This window comes from Falco punctatus, assembly GCF_963210335.1.
Source record: "Falco punctatus genome assembly, chromosome: 3".
In the NCBI taxonomy this organism is placed as follows: Eukaryota; Metazoa; Chordata; class Aves; order Falconiformes; family Falconidae; genus Falco; species Falco punctatus.
The window spans coordinates 49,979,088-50,002,784 of NC_137582.1; the positions used below are offsets into that span (position 1 = coordinate 49,979,088).

Sequence of the window (23,697 nt, forward strand, 5' to 3'; positions counted from 1 at the left end):
AGAAGAAACAACAGGTGAACTGAGAAGGCTACATGTCTCCAGTAATTATAAGGCAGGCTAAGAAACTATGAATAACTTCTGCATTTTACAAGCCTTATCTCAAAATGAACTATGTTGCAATTTGGGTGGGGTTTTTCTTAGAAAAAATGTTCATAAAAGTTTTATGAAATCCAACCAGAAAATTTGCAGAGACAGATACAATGTAAAACAACATAATATGAAGGCTTCTCTGCCATCTCATGTCATAACAAATTCAAGTTCCCGATAGGTCTGCTTTACTTAAGTATTGCTTAGATGAACAAGTACTAGTAGTCTGAGACCATACATTAGCAAACAGAAGAGCACTTTTGCCTATGTTGAAAAACAATCTCTGAGATGGAACAAAGGTCAAGAGAATTTTGGATTCGAATACAAGAAAAGGTCATTGCAAGGTAATGTTATAGTACTGATTAAAAGAATAAACAAACAAAAGCTATAAAAAAAGAATGGCCTTCTCTGCCTAAGTAACTTCTGTGGAGACAACATCTAGCTAGTTTGAGGGGAATTGTGAGTCTACACTGCATTATGAACACCACAGCTGTCAGTTACTGTACAGATGAAGTACAAGACAGTTGATGAACAACAAAGGGTGATTTGCTGCATTCTGCACTTGGGTATCTTGTTGACACATAACATCTCCACCAGCTGCATGTACATCAACCCATCACAGAAAGGCAAGAGTCACAGCAAAAGATACATACACCCAGGTAATACGTAGGGCTGTTTGCACATGACTCTAAACATTTCAGATCCTAATGTCTCTGCAATTAAAACACTGCAAACATCAAAGGAATGGCCAGGAAAACAACGTTTTAGGGATTAAGAGCTCACATAATCTCATTTGCCCCTCCTTCAAGTGCAGTAGTAGAAAGACCTTACAGATGATCTGATCAGAGGAGTTATGAAGAAGTAAACAGAAATTTTAAAGTTAGATGGTGAGGAATTATATCCTAGGCATCGAGGAGAAAAGGATTAAGAATTTAGGCCATACTGTCCTGATCTGTGGATGGTTTAGATTGTCTATCTGGAGGCAAAGCACAAGGTCCTGGTCCATGAGAACTGGGTTTAGTTTGAAGGGGTGAATGCAGAATGAACTGGATATTTAACAAGCATCTCTGATTGAGACAGTAAATTCAGACCTAGATAGTACAGAAGTCAGTCACAGACTGATCAATGCCATTTAACCCATCCCTTTTTTTTAACTTCAAACTCTTCTGTCTGCATTTTCAAAGAAAGGACAACAGCAGACACCAAACAAAAGCCTGCTTTTTTTTTCTAGGGTTTTTAGAAACTTGGATTCCTCCACAACATGTTCTGTTACAGGCTCTGTTTCTTTCTAAAACTGATTAGTGTCACCAGTCCTGTTCTTCTCCTATTTCTCCTCAAACCAAAGCACCATCCAGGCAACCAACCTTCCCTACTTCCAGACTCATCTCACAACATTTATGCATTTTTTCAGTGAAACACCTAGGATGCAAAACAGGCTAAATACCACTCCCACAAGGAATCATCAATGACCATAAACTTCTGCCTTGGTTTTCTATGGCCAACTGCCAGAATTTACCAAGTATAGAAAAATATCACCTGCTGTTTCTGAAAACATTTCAGTTTCACACAAATAATGAAAAGGCTCTTTTTTACACAGCAATGTAATTCCTTTAGAATACTACGTAATGAGCTCTTCTCGTCTTTCCGTATTTCCCAAAGCAATTAATAAATTAATCCCTTTTTTAACCTCTTGGGGCCAAGGAACTTTTCTTGGATCCTGACACTCAAAGAACTAGAAACTTTCATATTTCTGTTAACCGATCTCTTAAGAGCTTTCTCTTCTCTTGAAGGATGTTTTTCCGTACTATCACATGTTCACTCCTAGTCCTTCCAATGACTACTTCCCCTAGCAAGGGAACTTACGTAACATAGTTGAAGTGACTTCATTTAATCAAAAAATGGATATTCTCCCCCTGTATAACACATGGCACCTCCCTGTTGCATGGCAGGAATGGATGGCTAGTGCATTCATTGGACATTGACAAAGATAATTAGTTTATCTGAATATTCATTGTGAATGAAATTGTCCCTGTAAGTACTGTCTTTACCAAACTGCTGATGGTACTGGGTGTTTTGATACCAATACCACTGTTACTGGCACCACGTAGTTTTATTCACCTGTTTCAGTAGTAGAACTAACAAACCGAGTGGCTTATAAGCAGTCACTGCCTCCTGCAAAGTCATTCACTCCTTCTGAGATTAATTCTGAACTAGTCCTCCTGCTTGCCCATGCTGTGCACATTCTGCTACCAGTTACAAGCTCTTGGGAAGTCACGTAAGCCATTAGGGTTCCTGCTGCTTCTTCCAAATGCTTTGGCTTTCAAACACCGTACCTTGGCTTGCACTCACCACAGCATGCACAGCTCTACAAAGCGATTCTTTTGTTTAATTTTGATTTTTCTAAACTGATCTTGAGCTCGGCATTTCTTTCCAAATCAGATCTCCATTTTTAATATCTCTTTGTCTCCTGATTTTTGCCAGGGATTGTTGCTGGAACCCACCTGGACTCAAAGTGCTCTAGTTCAGAGAGTGCGCTTAAAACATTTCCAAATGAGAGGAATGAATTTAACTGTGGGTGTGAGAAACTGCTAACACAAAACTGAAGAAAAAGTTTCCTTAGGGATTTAAAGTAGGAAAAGAAAGAGCAGAAAAATGTTGCACACGCAAGTAAAAATGCTGAATACAGGTTTTAAGGTATTTATCCAGAGATACAAAAGAATGACAGTAGCACAGCATAGCAATAGCAAATAGCCTAGGAAATCTGGAGAGAATTCAGAGCTGAACGTTCAAAGGGAAGGCATTCCATTCAGGAAAGTCTTCGATTTCCTCTTTATATCTGAGCAATATCCTCTGTTGTCCAGCATAAATATTACAAAATTACATAGCCCTATCTTATTACAGTCACTATTTTAATGTAAGAATAACTTTGTTATCCATAGTAATTACATAAGTAGTTAACACACAACCTGGTCATTTAGTGTTAACGCACACCTTCTAGTTCGCTTATTTAGTGACATTTGTCCCAGTACCAGCATAAGTACAGCAGAGAACTGCGCAGATTGCAGAGGGTGCATCGAAAGTTTTATTATCTTGTAGGATAGCCTTCCAGACATAGCAATCACAATCAATAAATGTATTTTAACCTCCCAAGTACTAAAGGTAAACAGTTCAAGGAACCACAGAGACAGCTAAAACAGCATCCAACATAAACTCAACCGCCTATGGCTGCTCAGCTTGTAAAGCACAAACATTACACTGCACTTTCCTCCATCTACAGGGTATCTGGGACTACTTCAACGCACAATAAAACTGCAATATCTGGAAATGTAATTTCACATGCATGTTGCTTAGAGTTTTGAACAAAATGTTGATTTTTTCTTCACCAAGCTTTCCTTGTAGCACATAAAGTGAGCTTTCAAGGAGCTTTCTTGTCTCCTCCTGAAACACTATATAGTAAGCCTTCTCACAATGTACATTTATCTATATCTACTTGCAAAACAGCTGAATATTATTTGGCATTCATTTAAAGTGCAATTCCACGACTTGCAAGACATGTCCATTAATACTTTTGATACATCTTTTCAGACCATTTATCAGGTAATAATTAAATGTATCACTGGGAAGTAATTGCAAAGAATAACTGGCAGCCATATCCAGTCCTGAGTAAAGAGCAAAACAGTGTGTGGTTCATTAGGTATTTTCCTATAAATTGAATGACATAAATTGTTTATGACTGTCTGGGCCATGTCAGTTTGAAATGTGGTTAAGATAATCATAAACAGTAAAGATTCAATATAACAATAACTTAATTTTGTAGAAATAAAAGTGATTAAACTGAAGAAACTCTCTGGATTTTGAATTGGCCTAAAATACATCTCGTTTTCAAATAAATCACAGTATAGTATAATCAGAGAAATTTTAAAATTTCATTAAAACTGTTCTTAAATAAGCATGCATTCTTCTGGAGCATTGAAAATTCAATCATTCACATGTAGTATTGAAATAATTTAAAATTTTCTTAGGGTATATGAGAGGCTTAGGTCCTCTACTGTCACTCCACTGCACAATGTCATTTAATAATCTCAGTCTGATTGTGAAACCAACTACAGAGACTTTTGATTAAAAAAAAACCCAAACAACAACAAAAAAACCCACCAAAACAAAACCCAACCAAGTGTAAAAATCAAAATACAAAACAGTGAGAAGAAAATTGGATTTTTGGAAATCCTTTGGTTTAAATAACCAAAAGCTATACTAACAAAGGCAGTGCAATAGATTTCCTCACAATACATGACCTAATAACATTGAAACTTGCAGATCTCATTTTTCAGTGTTGTAGCTTTGCACATACACATTGAAGATGCCTGAATCCACTCAGATGTTTCGTTTTGAATGTATTACTGCTGCTTTCATTGGGTTTATTTCTACTGTCTTTCCTAAGGCAAACCATCCAGTATAAGAGATACTTCATTCACTAATACCTTTCTGGATGAATAGTTCCACTGATGAAGGGTATAAACTCTCTTCCTAGATAAGGTTTTTAAGGTGTTTGGTTTAAATAAGAGAAACAAATAGAAGCAGTGCAATGGAACCTCGTTGATTTGGTCCTTATTGAAAAACACAATATGAAGCCAAAAACCCCAAGCCTTTCTGGGCATGACCTAGATGCTGGTATTTTTGGTTATACTTACAAAGATTTTCTCAGGCACCAAATTCCTTCCAAACTGCTTAGGCATTCACACTTTCACAAAAGGGACTTAGACACTAAAGTAGCTTTCTCATGCATGACTGTCTCAGCCTAGATACCCTTTGGATGCCTTAAGCATCTTGAAGCTCACCCTGTTAGCTGGCCACCTAACAATTAAGCATCATGGCACTACATATCATGACATCAAAAATACTTACAAAACTTTTGCAGCAGGTCTGTGAAATGAAAGTGAGAAAGCTACAGCTGAGAGATAAAAATCTTTTTTCTTTTCTTTTCTTTTTTTTTTTTCCATAATAAAGTTACATAAAAATCTGAGATAACAGCATATAGTTGCATGGAAGCCAGACCATTATATCTTCCTATATTTTTTAGTAATAGCATAATTCTCACCAACACTGTTTTATGAGGAATATAAAGAACTCAAGTAAAACTCAATGAGAATTACTACCAATTCCAAATTCCTTTTAATGTACAAGATATGTCTAAAATCTAAGCACCTGAGTAAAAATAAAGGCATGGATGCCTATGCATAATTGGCATCTACTGTGCATTTCTCTTCTACACTCTAAATATATCCAGATAGATAAAAATGAGAGTACTAGCTATCCTAATTACTGGTAAAATGGAAGAGAAAATAACTTGGGCACCAAATTCTTTCACTTGCAGTCACAGGGCTTTGCAGTCTTCCTTGATTCTGCCCAGGTTCTGGCTCGTGGTGCCGTTCGTGCCCACGTGGAACAGCACCAGAGGACACAGCAGTTTGTGCTCTGGGCAATATGTGGCCCCCTCCCCGCAGTACCTCAGACCTCAGCTCCCGGCAGCAGCCCACCTCACCCGACCCCTACCAGCTGCAGATGGGCGCCTCAGTGCCCCCCAACCAACAGGCACCCACTGCAAGCACCCAGCGTGTCTTTTTGCAGTGACCAAGGTGCTGCTGGTACGGTATCTCCACACAGACCTTGCTTATGGGTGTCTGTAGCTGCTAAAGCTTCATATCTGCTTCTGGTTGTGATGCAGGAGGGTGGGGACTGAAGCAGAGGCCTGCTTTTGTCGGTCACTAGGGTCCAAGGTGCCTCATCCTCTGGGGTGTCTGTGACAGGAGCTGGTTCTGAAGCCTCCTGTCAGTCTCCACCTCAGAGCCCCTAATACTGCGCAGCCTTTTAACTGCTTCCTGCCACTTGGCCGCCTGCCGTAACAGAGTGTCAGCCTGCGCACACCTGAGGCAGGTACTTACCTGTTCTTCAGGAGAAGGCTCAGGGCACTAGTGGCAACCTGCCACCTGTGCTGAAGCCTCCTTCCTTACCAGTTCCGCCTGGGTGGACGCATCAAACATCGCAGGGCTTTCTCCGTGGACACGCTGGCTTTAACCCTGAGGGGAGTGCCCACCATCCAGACAGAGACCTAGGATTATTCATAAAGGATTGTCTGGTCATCTGCAGTGAAGCTCCCAATGAGTATCATGAAGTCTTCAGTTCAGTTTTCACTAAGCTATGGCAGAGAATTTGTCCCAAAGCCAGTCTTCTGTTCCAGCTTTAGATTTGGCCCACTGTCAACATCTGCAAACCAAACTTGTCTGGCTTGCACAATACAGCATTTAATAATTATTACATTTAACTACTTTAGAGATTTGTTCACAGAAAATTAAAACTAAGTTTACCAAGCCAGAATAGCCAAAAAGACAACAGACAAAACCATATACTAGTTTGGATATTACACAGTCCATTGTACTTTTCACCTGAACGTCTATAAATAATTAAAATAATTAAGAGGGAAGGGACATTCTGATGAAAATGTTTATACAGACTATGTATATGTGTGGAATATAAGATATTTTTTTTAAAAAAAAAGAGTAAAAGACTGAAAAATGCTCTGCTAGGAAAGCTCTGGGAAACTCAAAACACCATAGAACACTGCTTTCTCAGCTATTTTATTAGGAGTAGGGCATACTGCACATACACATTTTTAGGTGTTAAATTTTGAAATCTCTGAAATCTCCAGGAATCACTGTTACTATAGACCACAGTGAGGAAGAATTAAGTGCTGATCATTTTTGCAAATCCAGCCTAAAGACCAGGAAGACAAAACTAATTAAAATTTTGAACTCATCACTTAACCATTTCTTATCATGAGTTAATTTCACAGATAGTAGCATGTCTCTGCTTTTTCTACTGCCCTACTTTCCCAATTCATTAAGCAAATTCAAGAATGAACATTATGCCCAGTTCTAATTCTGATAATCAGGGCTTATGACTGTCAACTTTTCCTTTTTCCTGACCTTCCCAAAAAATTGTTATCTAAAAATGAAATTACCACTTGCTTGTAAAACACACGTACTTTGCATTTTCTTTTGTCATTGACAACATTGAGATGTTTTCTGGCTTTTAATTACAGGCTGCACAATAAAAAAATTGTAGTGTGTCCTCAAGGCTAAAGTGCCATTTTAGATTGAGTTATCCATCTTGCATTTAATTTTCACTCTTGACACAATCCACAGCTTTTGTCAGGAAGAATTTGGTTTGCATGTTAGCTTTTTATACATTGTGAGAGAAAGTTGTCCAATGCATTCCCTTAACCCAACAGCATAGTCAGAAGTATTCATAACCATTGTGAAATGACTCAAGAAATCAGCTATTTAGAATACATGAAGATCACACCAGAGGTTTCAAGAGTCTTCCTTAAGATCCCTTCTTCCTGAGTAATCTTCCCTTCCACAGATCTCTATCACTGCATACATAGGGATCCATTAGGAATCTAAACCCAGAAATTTCCACATTAGATCAGCACAACATTCCTAACTATGACTGGTATAAGACATTTCAGAATAAATGAAAACTAAACAAATACACAACCTACAGTAGGTGGATACAAGAAAGTTCATTCTTGATGCACATGCACATTACCTACTGAGGTTCTTCAACATGACCAAAGGTATTTTGCAATTTTCAATGCATTTCAGAATTAAGAGAGTATTGAAAACACATTGCTGAAATACAATGAAGAACAAGTGAAGAAAACTAGCAATTCTCTGCTACTGTTTAGTGAAGATTCAGCCTCAAACATGCTTAAAAGATAACTGAATACACAGGATGACTGGATACCCCACACAGCATGCCTGAAACTTGGGCACATTTCATCTTCTGTAGCGTACACGGTGTTAGGTGCCTCTAGGAAGTAGCCCAATAAATGATCCTCCTGTCAGTTACAGGATGTGTCTTCAAGAAAGTATGGGATAAAACAACTTAGGCTTAGCTCCTCTGCAGTACAGTCAGTGCTACAGAGATAGAGAGAGACTTGTTACCAGGGCCTGCAGTGATTGGAAAAGAGTAGAGATTTAGATTACACATAAGGAAGAAAACCCCTGCTATGAGGATGGTGAGACAGTGGAACATGTTGCCCAGAGAAGCTGTGGATGCCCCATCCCTGGAAGTGCTCAAGGCCAGGCTGGATGGGGCTTTGAGCAACCTGGTCTAGTGGGCGGTGTCCCTGCTTACGGCAGGGAGAATGGAACTAGATGATCTTTAAAGGTCCCTTCCAACCCAAACCATTCTGCAGTTCTAAGATTCTGTACTTCAGCCTGCACTAAGGAATAAAGTGGACTCCACCTTTAAATAAACTTCCCCACACCCACCACCCCTACCCAGGGTATCCTCCACATCTACTGAAGGACTGAATGTAGAATGACATTTAGCATGGACTAATTCTTGAATTTAAAATACAAAATATAAATACACTGTAAAATACAAAAATACAGACATATAAAAACTAACTAGACAGGTACTGTGACTTGTCTTTTGCCATACAAGGAAACCTACAGAAGAACAAATGCCAAATTTAGATCATAGCTACTGAGTGTACTTCACTCTCAGTGAGGAAGACCTAAGCCATTTCACTTTACCCTCCAATATTTTTACATCAATAACACTGTATTACCAATATAACGCTGCATTACTAATTGTGTTTTGGCATCTTCAAGGAACAGAACTTCATAATGCAAATGGACAGTCAACAGTTTCAACAAATCCTCCGAAACAGAGAGCTGCTGAGAGGCCACTTCACTGGAGCTGAGAAGCTCAAGCTGGCTGTGGCCCAGGGCGGCCAGTCCTGGTATGGTGCTACAAAGAAAACTTCAGGCTTTTCACAAGATAAATGAACATATTTGTGCAAGTCTATCAGCAAGGTCAATCTATCAAGATAGAAAACTTTTATCTATATTTTGCCCTGGAGGTTACTTTACATTGTTTAAGCAGAGCTGAACAGTTCTATTTCAAACACTGAATAAATAAATCTTTGTCAATTTCTGTGGCTTCTTTTGGCCTCACAAGATTTAGGGGTTTTACAGGAATGCTGTTATCATCATCATCATCATTGTCATTATTATTATCATTATCAGCATGCACTTTACAGGGGATACACTGTTCTCTTCCTGAAGTAGCATGTTTTACTTCAGTCCTGTATACCTTTAAGGAATAATGTTTAGATCCTAACCCAAAACCCAATGAGTCAGTGAAAATAATGTAGTTCCCACTGATCAATATATCTTAAATGGAGACAGGAAATTCTTCCTACAATAGAGGCCAAACATGAGGGAACTGAATGCCAATTGTATTACAGTACGTGACTGAGACTCTAAGTGAAGACTAAAATGACAATAGATACAGTAAGGCATTTTTAGTGGTGTTTAATAGCAGCACATTAATAGTGCTGATATGCTAATTCCAAAAAGAAACATTGACTAGCCTACTAAAAAACCTGGAACATCACTTAACATGACACAGAAAATACACTCCAAGACACATATAATCTTCATTATGTCTGCCAGATCAGTTTGGATGGTTAGAGTATGTTAATGGGAGACAATATGAAGAATATTAAACATTTTTTTCACAGTCATATAATAAATCTGCATAGATACTGATAATTTTTGAATCATCATCTTTGAAAGGTCATGGAGACAGGAGAGGTGCCTGAGGACTGGAAGAAAACCAATATCAGTCCAGTCTTCAGAAAGGGCAAAAAGGAGGACCCAGGAAAGTACAGGTCAGTCAGCGTCACCTCCATCCTTGGAAAGGTCATGGAACAGCTCATGCTGGCTGTCATCTCTAAGCATGTGGAGGAAAAGGAGCTCATCAGGAACAGTCAACATGGATTTGTCAAGGGGAAATCATACCTGACCAACCTGATAGCCTTCTATGATGGAATGGCTGGCTGGGCAGATGGGACAGCAGTGGGTGTTGTCTGCCTTGACTTCAGCAAGGCTTTGGACACTGTCCCACATAACATTCTCACAGATAAGCTCAGGCAGTGTGGGTTAGATGGGTGGACAGTGAAGTGGGTTGAGAAATGGCTGATGGCAGAGCTCAGAGGGTTGAGATCATCAGCGCAGAGTCTTGCCGAAGGCCTGTAGCTGGCGGTGTGCCCCAGGGGTCAGCAATGAGTCCAGTCCTGTTCAACTTATTCATCAGTGACCTGGATGAAGGGACATGGTGTGCCCTCAGCAAGTTTGCTGATGATACAAAACTGGGAGGAGTGGCTGACACACCAGAAGGCTGCGCTGCCATTCAATGAAACCTGGACAGGCTGGAAACTGTGTGGAGGGGAACCTCATGAAGTTCGATAAAGGCAAGTGTAGCGTCCTGTACCTGGGGAGGAACAACCCCACACACCAGTACAGGCTGGAGGTGACCTGCTGGAAGGCAGCTCTGTGGAGAAGGACCTGGGAGTGCTGGTGGACAGCAAGCTGGCCATGAGCCAGCAGTGTGCCCTGGTGGCCACGAAGGCCAAAGGGATCCTGGGGTCCATCAGGAGGAGCATGACCAGCAGGTCAAGTGAGGTTGTCCTGGTGAGGCCCCATCTGGAGTGCTGTGTCCAGTTCTGGGCTCCCCAGTTCAAGAGAGACAGGGAACTACTGGAGAGGGCCCAGCAGGGGGCTATGACAATGATGAGGGGGCTGGAGCATCTCCCTTGTGAGCACCTTCCTTGTGAGGAAAAGCTGAGGGAGCTGGGCCTGTTCAGCTTGGAGAGAAGATGACTGAGAGGGGATCTTATCAATGTCTACAAATATGTTAAGGGTGAGTGTAAGAGGACGGGGCCAGGCTCTTTTCAATGGTGCCCAGTGACAGGACAGGGGGCAATGGGCACAAACTGAAGTGCAGGAAGTTCCATCTGAGGATGAGATAAAACACCTTTACTTCGAGGGTGACAGAGCATGGGAACAGGCTGCCCAGAGAGGTTGTAGAATCTCCTCTGGAGATACAAACCCCACCTGGACACAAATGAGACACCTGCTCTATGTGAACCTGCTTTAGCAGGGGGTTGACTAGATGAGCCCTGGAGGTCCCTTCCAACCCTGACCATACTGTGATTAAAATCACAAGTATTTTGTAAGACAGTATATGGTACAAATGGCCCACTGACTTTGTTAAAAATAATGAAAACAGGGTAAGGAAACAGAAGCATTTCTAAAGAAAGATGGGGCGGGGAGAGGCCGGGGAAGGTGAATGCATACAAACATGCAAATGCATCTATACACATATTTTATAAATTTATGGGTATGTGTGAGCTCAAGTGTAGGTATGGGAAAGAATAGTCACTCATCCTCTCTCTGCAAATGATCCTTTTCTTTTTTAAGGATCTTCTTTTAAATGAAGGACAGGATGTCAACTTGGAGCATTTATGCTAAATTAATATTGATGGCAAATTTATATTTTATAGTTAAGCAGCTTAAGAAAACTAGAAGAAGAATGCTGTTAAGGTTTCAGTACGATTCCTCAAAAATGCAGAAGTGTAATGCCAAGACTGCTTGCTTCAATGAAGTCTTTTGCCAATGCTTTGTGATACAGCTTTTAATTATATAGTTACATACTTAGTTTTGCAAGATTAGTTTCTGAGGAATGGAAGACGAAGTCTTAACACAGGAAATGTCAGTATTCCATACCACCAGTGATATTGCTAGCCCTGCTTATAAAGAAAAGAAGATTAAAATTCAGCAGAATACACCACTTTTCCAGTCACCTGCAAGGACTCAAGAAGACTTAATGGGCAGACAGAAAGAAAATTAAAGTCATAGTGAATGAAATACATACAAAAAATAAACTCCAAATCTTCAGCTTCTGGTTGTATCCTTTTTCCAACCAACTTCTCCCACAAAAAAAAAAAAAAAAAATAAAAAAATAAAATCAAAACCAAGCAAAACAGTAAATATGTTTAAAAAATTCTATAATAGATTCTACTTCTCACACTTAACATATACATTAGGTGCTTAAGCAATTAATGTTTATCTAGGAGGTAAAATAAAAAGCATTTAAATTGCTGGAATTCTTGATCAGCAAACTGCAACTTTGCAACTATGTTGTAATATAAGAACAGAAAGATGCTTCAGCAAGAATCCATGCTGAACAATAAATTCAGGCACTCCTAACAGCTGATGATACATAATTAATCTTTGATTAATGACTAATTCAGACACTACAATTGTTTTTGCAAAGACTAACAAGCAGACAGAGTTATGTAAGGTTTTTTCAGTGTAAATTTCAAGAGCTCTGCCTAAATCAGGCATGATTTAATGGATGCATCCTCTTCTAATCTCTTCTTTATCCAACCCTGACTAATTTTTAAGTGTGGATGTAGTTTGTTTTTATTTTTACCTTTCTTATGTCTGAATTTCTATTCATGCTTCAAGTTAATTTCTGCCTTTATTCTTTCAATTTGCTTTGTTATGGTACTCCTGGATCTTGTTTAATCTTGCAGACCTTAAGAATCTGAAGCTTGAAGCAGGTATTTAAATTGGGTCTCAGACACTATCACAACTTTTCTGCATTGTGAAAGACTTAGACCACTGTACGAATTGTATCAATAGCTGAGTGCTATGTAGTGCAATTTAAATGTCCACCTACATAGCAATGGAAAATTAAAACATTTGCAGTAAAAAAAAAAAAAAAAAAAAATCCCTAATACTCATTTTATAAATCTGAAACCATTGGATTTACAGTAAGCCTTTTAACAGATTGTCTTCTTCATTTTGGCCATGGTTCTTCAACAAACATATCCATTTCATTAGCAGCTATGCATCAATAGGTGAATCCACTTCAAAATGGTTTTCCTAACAGTATATGCTGCCAGAGAGATTTATTTTGTCTTGCCCTACGTATGACACTCATTCACTCACTCTCACAGCCATTTCTCTTTTCTCTATTACGTTCCACTTGCGAAGTTTTACAAAGCTTTTGAGAAGCACAGATTGCTGCATTTTCTCTTGTAGTCACCAATTCTTTGCAGCACTTTCTGTTTTCAATAAAGCACTCAGAATTCTTTTACATACCCTTTTTTCTTCCTGGAAGCTGGAAAATTCAGGTCATTATTCTGGAGTTTCTGGACAGGCAGTTTAAATAGCAGCAGAAGTTGTTCCTTGTAGAAGGTTAACATGCAAGGTCCTAGAAACTGTATAGTTTATTTCTGTGAATTCAGTCTCAAAGTTTTCTGTACAGTATGTGTGTAGTGAGAACAAAATGTTTAAAATGAATGAAATTAGAACATCTTCACTGTCCAGCATACATGAGCACATTTCTAATCTGACAGGAAAGGAAGTAAGAACCAAAACATTAAAGATACTTCATGAGTTCAAAATGCTTTCATCAATATAGCAACGCTCATAATACATTTTCTCAGATGTTACCTTCTTTCACTAATTAAAATGCTTGAATATAAGAAATAGAACCAAAATACAAAGTATTCACCAACATGTCCAGAATCACTTGCTCCAACTATTAACGTGTGGCAAAAGAGTATCACAGATTGCTTATTTATAATTGTTTGGCTTTAAGAGTAACACAAGTATGAAAGCACTCCTTGATGAGATTTGTAAAGCCCACTGAACTATTGCATAGGTCATCATTTGCTAATGCAGCTCACTTTCACTTCACATTTTGATTAGGATTTTGGGGTGGATTTTTTAATTACAAATTAATTTGAGTTGGACTACAAAGTAACTGCCCCATTTCACACATTGGCACTTCTTCCTTGCCAAACATTTCCCTGGTCTAGATATAGGGATTATGATAAAGCCAATCACTAGGTAACATTTTCAATGTATTTTTTCTACCATTTTAGAAAGGAATATGTCATTTGGCACATTAGCTACAGGAATTTTCAACTGACTTTCCAGAAGACACCAGATGTTCACAGTTTTTATTGATTGCTTTATTTCAATTTTCAAATCAGAGTTTGTCCAATTAAAAAAATAAAAAAAAAATATACTTCCAACCTTTTCCCCTCCAAAACTCATTGTTTTAGCCATCCAATTTGCCTGCACCTCTCCTTTCTTCATGTTTCTCATGCACTGCAGCTGTTTTGATAACTCTCATTTTCCTCCTTCACTGGTTTATAGCAGTTCAGTTAAGCATAAATTCCGCAGCTTGTTAATCCTGGGAATCACCTTCCTCCAACTCGCTGTCTTGTCACAGTGCTGTATCTTTACTTGGCTCCTGCCTTGCAATTGTAATTTCTTCCAAGGCTGCTGCTTTATGAAAATGTTCGGGTTTGCCTATTCTTTTCAGATGGGCAACTATTGGGTAGTGGGAGCCACTGTCCTCCTCTAGTTTATGCACTAGAGGTTCTTTTGCTCAGTCTAGCCAACTCAGGAGCTTAACATAAACCCAAAAGCTGTGAGTTTTGAAGGAGATTTTAGGTGAAAACTTAGTGCATCAGAAGAGAGTTCTGCTAAAGACATAAGAGCCAAGTCAAAAGGAAAGAACTAAGTGAAAAATGCAGGCAAAGACAAAAGCATTAAGGAGATAAATTGGAACAAAGCATGAGACCCCAGAGGAACAAGTAAGGACCAAGATTTCAGTAGAATAATTTTCTCCTTAAATAGCTCAGAAAGGATTCTATAAACTTTGCTTCATAAAACTTTAACCCTAATGGTTTGTTACAATTATTTTATTGATTCAAAGGAAACCATATCACTTTGCAATATGATACTTAGTTTCCAGTTTCAGGTATCGTTGGGCACTACCTGCTACAGAGTACATGGAAAGAATCAGTTACAGGCATTGGCAGTAGTCTTTTCTAAGAGCTGAAATTACTGTTTAACTCAGGATTGCTGTTTACATGGTTGGCATTATCAACTGATAAAACCAACCTTTTCACTTTTTTACTACTATCCCTGTACCCCAAAAGATCACCGTTTATTTTCACTCTCATCTACATCCCACATACCTACACAACATCAACTACTTCAATATATATACAATTATTTCACAGACAGAAAAGAAATGCAAAATCCAAGTATTTAGCCAACAAGTGCTTCTAACCCATTAGGAGTTAACAACAACCAAACCCAAACCAACCAAGCAAAACAAACAAACAAAAAACAAAACCAACCAACCAAGGAACCAAACCACAAAGTGAAACTCGACAAAACAAACAAAAACCCCAAAACATAAATGAAACACTGAATTGGCAAAACATTAAGATTCCATGCCTGGCAGTTAGTCACTTACTGGACTAGCCCTTTTTTCCGTCTGAGCTCAGATTTCCGTTTTTTTTTTATTTATTTATTTTGCTAGTCTTTCCTATGACTAAAGATGGATGGCATGGCAATAAGCATAACCATCAGGGCCTTTCCACACAGAGTCCTCTAGTAAGCAAAATGGTCTTTTTAGCTAATCACATACATTGTCCGGACTAACACTGCAAAGGCTCACATTGGCATAAAGACAAGCTCCAACAGCACTGAGGACTGTAGTTTCTCATAGTCTAGTCCTGAGATCCAGCAGCTCAATTAAATGTTGAAAAACTCTTATGATTAACCTTGAAACAAAACTTATGAATTTGTCACAAAACATATAGCTCTGATTTTTGTAATATACACAAATCCAGGGAAGATTTTTATAACCTAAATTACAGTCATGATATTTATTCCTCTTGTATTTGCCATGATGTCTGACCAGTTTTATATATAACTACTTCTCATACATTTTTAATTGCCTTGACTGGGGAGACAGAAACAGATTGGAAGCCCTAGTTCAGGAGTTCTGTTACACCAGGGCAGAAACAAAATGGACAAAGAGGGCTTTATGTTCTCACTTTCCTCCAAGAACTTTTTTTTTTCTTCCCCCTCCCCAACATGACAATTACCAACAACATCCTTCCTCCTTATACTTTACTAACATAAGGCTTCCTGAAGCAAGAAGCTGAGACCTATTAAAACCCCTAATAGCATAAAAGTAGTATTTAATCTTTCTTCCTTATCAATAATAATAGTATGCTTATTTTATCCTTTATCCATGCACTTTTATCATTAATCTTTCATTATCTGAATGCTCACATTACAGCCTTTTGCTTTCAGTTTTTGCAATATTACACCACAAGGGCTACCAGTCTTCAAACTTCATCAGATACGTCTATTCACTTCCAACGTCTTCTCGTTTCACACAAAACGTAATGCTTTAATTTGACCCATTTGCCTTGCAACTAATCTTCCTGAGTTTTGCTTCTCTCCTGTGATTATGGCTCCCATTCTCCTTCTACCTCCTAACAATTACTTTTAATTAAATTAACCAGACTCTGGAACTGAAAACTACAGTAGTCTTAGTGTTGAAGGATAAATGAGAGGAAAATGGAAATTCTTGATTTGGTCCATAGTCATATGCTGAACTTTTAGGTTCTTTTTCATATAAAAACGGATTACAGTATTTCTGCTTAAAAACTTGTCTCCATCATAACCTTAGATAATCATAACTAAAACAAAACTACTACTACATACACATTAAAGACCAAAAGTAACTAGAAGAACAAACATTCCTATGGTCACTGTTGGTGAAAATTCCTAATGCTGGAGAAGAGTCCAACCTGAAAGGCAAAATGCTTTGCCTCAGTTGCAAACAGTAATTTGCTGGTAGGAGTGAATTGCATAGGTAATTGGACACTACTAAGAAGTATGCAGTATAGCAAAACTATCATGCTTTAATATTTAATAAGTACAATGTTGTACTGCAGGTGGAATAGTCAAATATTTTATATTTTACCAGTTAACTGTTTCTAATAGTTATTTTAAAAGACACACTTTTGAACTTAAACTTGCAGTTTTATGTATCAGATGCATTTAAGAAGTCACATTGCTAGTATTGCATGTTTCCTCATGTGACTATTTTAGAGTACACCTTTTATGATTTTTTCCACACCTCATTTTATGATTTTTAATTATTTCTTCATAATGAATATTCCTTTATATAAAACTTAACTACAAAGGTTAACAAATGCCTTAATATACCACTAAACATTATACAGTGTTATGCCTTCTATATAAAAAAAGCTGGGGGGGGGGGGGAAAGATTAATGGTAATTTAAAAGCATAATTGAACATTAAATGCTTGGGGCATGACATCAAACTAGGACTCTCATGAAGGCTAAAGGAAGCTCACAGGCTGAGAGTGACAGCTAAGAATAATGCCCCATGGTCTGACATGGAAAACAATACAGTGTGCCTAAATGTGAGATTCAAAAAGGGAAGATAGTTTCTACAGTGGGTGGTGGTGTAAGAATTATCCTTAAGGACTAGTAAGAGAACCGGCAAAGAAGCCAAGAGACGCATGGCATTTATGTTTGGTTCAGTTTTTCAACTATCTCAGGTCATAACCATTACAACCTTTATAAACAAAATTTCCAGAACACATTAATAAACATGACAAAAGTGCAAATGAACAGCACGAAAACTGTAGCTTTGGGAAAGCTGACGTTCTTAGGACTGGCCTTACATGGAGAGAAATCAAGGGGCCTTCCTGTAATGATGAGAAATAGAAGGAAAATCCTCTCCTAAAAAAAAAAAAAGCATACAGTACACAATGCTGTGCTGGAGAAACAGACCCAGTAGTCCTCCATTTCTTCAATTTAATCCTTTAGCTAACAGATGTAATTTCAGGCTTTCTGGATAGAATCTCAGCCAACAGATTTCTATTAATAGCCAAACCTCTTTCAAGACACTGAAGAACCAGCACCACAGATACAGCCAAGATTCAAAATTTAAATGCTGTTCTAGCCATAATTAACTGCAAAAATTGGATGATGTCCAGAGCTGCAGTCCTTTGCTTAAACATTTGCCTTTAACAGCAGGATCTATATTAAATCCAAGTTAACCCAGAATACCATTTGAATGCAGAGCATTCTGCACTCATTTTAACACAGAGAACATTGCAGAAAATGCAGTGATCTTTCTTTTCTTATATATGCCTTGTTCTTTTTCTATTGGAAAGTCAGCTATAAAAATTCCATTCTTTCTAAGAGTGGAACTGAGAAAAGAAAATTATTTCCCCCATGTTAAAAATACTTTCTCAGAAACAGATTTTGCATCATAACATCCAGGACCACAGAGAATTAAGCAGAAAAATGGCTTTTATATCAGAAATAATTCTTCAGGCATTTTCATAGGAAATGGACATAATCGGGCAGGGTACAGGACTTCAATTTATTTTAGCAGACATACATAGAATTTGTAAGACTGACAACATAGAATCACGGTTCAATCATTCAGATTGGAAAAGACCTTTAAAATTATCGGGTCCAACTGTTAGCCCAGCACTACCAAGGCCACCACTAAACCATGTCTGTAAGTGCGACATACACACATCTTTTAAGTAACTCCAGGGATGGTGACTCTACCACTTCCCTGGGCAGCCCATTCCAATGCTTGACAACCCTTTCGATGCAGAAATTTTTCCCAATATCCAACCTAAATCTCCCCTAGTGCACCTTGAGGCTGTTTTCTCCCATCCCATTGCTTGCCACTTCACAAAAGAGACGGACACCCGTTGCTACAACCTCCTTTCAAGTAGCTCAAGTAGCTGTAGAGAGCGATAAGGTCTCCCCTGAGCCTCCTTTTTTCCAGGCTAAACAACCCCAATTCCCTCAGGCGCTCCTCATAAGGCTTGTTCTCTAGACCCTTCACCAGCTTCACTGCTCTTCTACTCTTTGAAGACTTCAGATTTATGGTGCATGGTAAATCCATTACCATCTCTTCATTTTGCTAGACTTTTTATGTACCTGAGAATAGCAACCTATGCTATAGGAGTTGTTATGTTTGTCTCTAGAATTACTTCTTACAGCTTCTTGATCCACTGCTGTGCTACAGATAGATAGATAGACAGACATAGATTTAAATGCTTTTCCTTCTTACATTCATTCTGCTCCTGCTCAAACTGCTTGGATGAAAGGATGTGATCTAGGCAGGTAGTGACAGAAAAGTATGGAACAGAACAGCAGTGAAGAATAGACAAAAGAAGTCTGTAACCAACTGAGGATGTGTCTCGACAGGCTTAAAATCAGCCATTGTTGAGTCTTCATGGTCCTATGCTATCTAGCAAAAAGCTGTGAAATCAATGGGAAAAGTACGCCTCTGTTCTTGACCAGAGGCAAGTCTTTATTGTGAAAAAAGGCTTTAATCTCTTCCACTTACACTACTACCTTAAGCCACTGAGGATTGTGCTGTGACATATTTGAAGTGTCCAAATGAAAATATGTAAACCAAACTCGGAATAGGAAAGTTTCATTCAATTTCTTATTTTTCAGCCTCTTTAGAGGAAAAGTAAAACACAAACCCCCAAAACATGCTAGAAATAAAGCACACTAAATGCACATTTAAAAAAAAAACCAAACAACAAAACCCCAAACAAAAAAAAAACCACATAAATTACAACTGTAATCAAGTACTCCAGAGTCAGTGAACAGAAACACTGAGCCACCCACAATGCACTACTTCAAGTTCCTCGTATAGATATATTAACATGTTTAATTGTGTGGTTTTATATAGCATTTTTCTCCCCACAGAACTCCTGTGTCACTCATAGCACTGGCCAGACTGTGCCCACAGGATGAATTTCTCGGTAACAGCTGAGCATCGCAAGGCAGCAATGGGTAGTTTGTCATAATTAAGTCAGTTACACTTTACGCTGAAATACTGGGTTCCTTTCTTGACATGACCATGCAGCCCCTGCACAGTGAGAGTCATGAAACATAAACCACAGGTGTCACCTGCAGCTTTGATATGCTTCTAGTGCTACCATAATATTCTCATAATATGACTCAACCCCTGGGACCCCGCAAGTGCTTTGTTTACTTAACTAGTAATGAAGGCCTGCTTTGAACCAATAATGTATTACAGCATGCAAAATAGTCTGAAATAATGAGCTGACAGCTTTGCTAATTTTGTCCTTAATTTTCTGTGTGACTTTTACAAGTATGTAATGGGGAAAATATATAACAGGTATGTTATAAAAAGAAACTTCTTAATATAATAAAGCATCCTGAAGCTGTAACTGGAATGCAAGAAAATAGCTAAAAACAATATTCTGTGAAAAGGAATCTTGCTGGTTCAAAATAAATATAGCACACTGACACTTTGTGAAAAACATATGTTGCATTACTACACCTTTTGTCAGTACTGTCTACCTTATGCATTCCATGAGGCACTTTGTTTTATAGTAGATCATTCTGCAGTTTGGAATTTTATCCACCCAAATATGGATTAGGAATTGCATTAAGGTTGCACAGAGAATTTTACTGCTGCAATTTCTTAACTCTTCAGGCCCTGACTTCCTTACAATACTACCTTAAACACATTTCTGTTTCACAGTATTGACAGATGCAATTATTCATCCAAAGCATGTTATATATTTATAGAACTTAGCAATGTCAATAATGCAGAAAAAGGAATCAGTTGTTGAAGAGAATCTTCCTAAACCAAAGAAACTTGTCAGAAGAAAGATTTGCAGTCAGAACTGAAATGTTTGGGGTCATGCATTACTATCCCAAAAGTCAGGAAAGAATTACTTCAAAATGCAAGTGCATAAGTATTCACAACAGCAGGGAAAAATGCATCTGCAGAGAAAGCTGTGGGTGTATCAGGCATAAGGATTTCTTGTTCTTCTGGATTCTCTGCTCCTTTGGAGATCATATCTGTACACACCCTGCATCCTATAACTGCCACTGTCATTGCATTACTACGTATACAGAGCTCTTTTGTTGTGCATATGCAAAAATACTGATTTCTTTTACTGCCCATTAGTGCATCCCTGATATTTTTTTGTAATTAGAATAATTCAAAGGACAGTGTCAGCCAACTAAGTGACTCACGCAGAGCCCAGACTTTTGCTGTGCATCAATATGCATGGTTTTCTGTAACTTCAGGAGTGCTTGATTATGATTCTCAACACATTTAATCAGAAGGGGTTCTGAAGAGATTTTCATTTCAATTATGCATGCCTCATTATCATACTTTTAGTGAAGCAGAAAGTACATTACAAGGTGAGAGCCAAAAATTATGAGATGAAAAGCACAAGCATAAGTATCTTAGAAGAACTTCTAAATTTGTCTGAAATAATATTAATTCATAACAATATTAATCATCCTTTCTATAACACTGCATTTTTACATGGCACTTTACAATCAGTTCTTCAGAGCGTCTTTCACAAGATCAGGTACAGCATAAAGCTTCAGTAAAGAAAGCACACAGCTATTACTGGGGGACGAGCAAATTAGAAAGTATTCTGTGATGCAATGGGATTTAAGGAGGGATGTTTTTCTGAGGTTGAAAATAGGTGCTCAGAAAACAGGAAAGCCCCTAGCTGAGAGGAAATGAGGCACTATTGTGAAAGGCAGAATTGATGGAGATGAAACCTTAGGATAACGGAGCTAGAACAACAGCAAAACAACATGTAATTAGGAGATATTTGGAGCATGATGTGGAGGTCAGCAGATCATAAAGTACAGCATGGTTTGCAAGGGAAAGAAGAAATTTGAGTCTGAACATAAACCACAAATATTTAAAGAGAGAAATTATGTGGTTAGAAGAACATGATTTTGAATAGCAGTATTTTTGTTAGACTGGTGAGCTGAAACTCTAAGAATGGATAGATAGGTAGAGAAGAACAAGAGGGTGGATAGATATCAAGAGACTAACTGAAAAAGCAGTTGGGGAAAAACATTAACTACAACCAGGACAGAAGCGGAGAGTTAATAAGCTCAGGAAGGGAGAAACTAGATGAGGAATGATAATGATGTACCCTGACAAAGATGTCTGAGACAGCAGGAAGTGCATAAGAAAGTAACAGAGAAATCTGTTTACCAGTAAGACTGATTTTTACAGAGCAAAATACAAGGAGGCCAGATTGAAAATATCCTACAACACGGCTGATGGAGAAACAGTGTAGGCACCTTTTATTTACACCAAAAAAAAATTCAAAAGCAAACAGGGAGGACAGAGTTGGTATTTAACAGAAGGAAAAAAAACCCCAAGATATATATATTTTTTTAGGTGAAGACAGCGTATAAATACCTATAAGAAAAAAACCATAAAGTAATATAAAATATTAAATATAAATTCTTATTATAAACCTACATTTCTTAATATAAATCCAAAGGATAAAAATTGCAAAGTAAAGGAAGGAAAAAGAGTAAGAAAGGAAGTGAGAAAGAGGTATAGACTGAGGAATTGTGAAGATACAAATAATAGGTTGACAGAAAAAATGAAAATAAAGGCATGGGGAAGTAATAAAAGGCAGGGAAGGACAAAATAATCTTTCTGGGTTTCAAATTTCAACTTAAAAATTTTAAAAGATTATTCACATGAAGGAACTACATTTGCGTGAAGAAACCACACTGATGGATGGGGCTTTGAGCAACCCGATCTAGTGGAAGGTGTCCCTGCCCACTGCAGGGGGGTTTGGACTAGGTGATCTTTAAAGGATCTTTCCAACCCAAACCATTCTATGACTCTACCCCTAATCTCTAAGATACTGCTAAACAAACCTGATCTATCATCAGAAAATGTGTGCTGTTGAACAAGAGCCAAACATTAATTTAACAAGAGAGTGAAGATATGATAGCAGAATATGCATTAAAGCAGCAGTAAAAGAAAGTGCTGCACAGACCTTTGAGGAAAATAATAAAGAACTATAATGCTGTATAATATATGTTTGATAAATGTGAACTGTATAAGCTAAGCACAAGTCGAAGATACCTACCTGCTGTTACAGACGTATTAGAATACTTTCAACACGCTTGAGTGTTGGTCTGTAGCTTTATGAACTCTTCTCCTGAATAAATGATTGACCTTAAAGTATCTCATAGCAGATACTTTTAAAATTGGTAATATTAATTAAAACTTTTTAAGCCTGCGGACTATCAGTAACTTCACACAAATTTAGATGTCAGAGTTTGATAGCAGTCATGATAAATCAGAACAGGCACTTACCTTCCACACTAAAATTAATAAAGTATTATGATAACACAGCTATAGAATAAATAAGCCATCTCTACTAATAGGAAAAGGCATAAAGACTGGAGGAAAAATGAAAGGTGTTTGATGAGCTTGTTTGCATGACAGAAAATAACGTTCTTCCCACTGTAAAGGATAAAGGCTTGTGTACTCAATTATTTGCTACATTGTTCTACCAAGACAAAAACTTAAAATTTACTTTACCTGGTGTACTCATAGTAAAAGCAGTGCTGGAAAAATTCTAATGAAATAATACAATACAAACCCATGCAATACTACAAATCAAACCTTTAGAATGATTAATGGGTGGGAGCCGGCTTTTAAAAATTGGTGCACACAAGACAAAAAACATTATCTGTGCCTATCTGAAAGGAATTAAGTCAGTTCTCAAATCTAGAATTTTCCTCAAGATTTGTAGAAAAAATAATTAATTAATTTTAAAAAATCAGTGACATTCGTACTTGTTTAAGTGGGAATTGCATTAATTTCCAGTGGCAAGCAAGTCTGAAAAGAATTATCAAAATACACCTTTGAGCTGGTAGTGAACATAATACAGTTAACAGCCAGTAAATCTTTTTTATGGGAAAATATTCTTTACTTCAAATACTCCAATGTGTATATTGACACTTTTTTTGAT

The 23,697-nt window shown here is 37.9% G+C and overlaps 1 protein-coding gene across 5 annotated transcripts in view; it reads right to left on the reverse strand.

Annotated features, from left to right (window-relative positions):
- SNTG1 (syntrophin gamma 1) overlaps positions 1–23,697 on the reverse strand; it is a 372,531-nt gene that overhangs the window by 238,451 nt on the left and 110,383 nt on the right. Inside the window, exon 1 of one of the 5 annotated variants that reach the window (XM_080381504.1) lies at positions 13,113–22,089. The exons of 3 other annotated variants lie outside the window; for them this stretch is intronic. The gene's annotated coding sequence lies outside the window, so the exon portion shown is untranslated. Of the gene's footprint in view, positions 1–11,877; positions 22,090–23,697 lie in introns of those variants that run through there. One more of the 5 variants, XM_080381501.1, reaches the window with a different exon arrangement.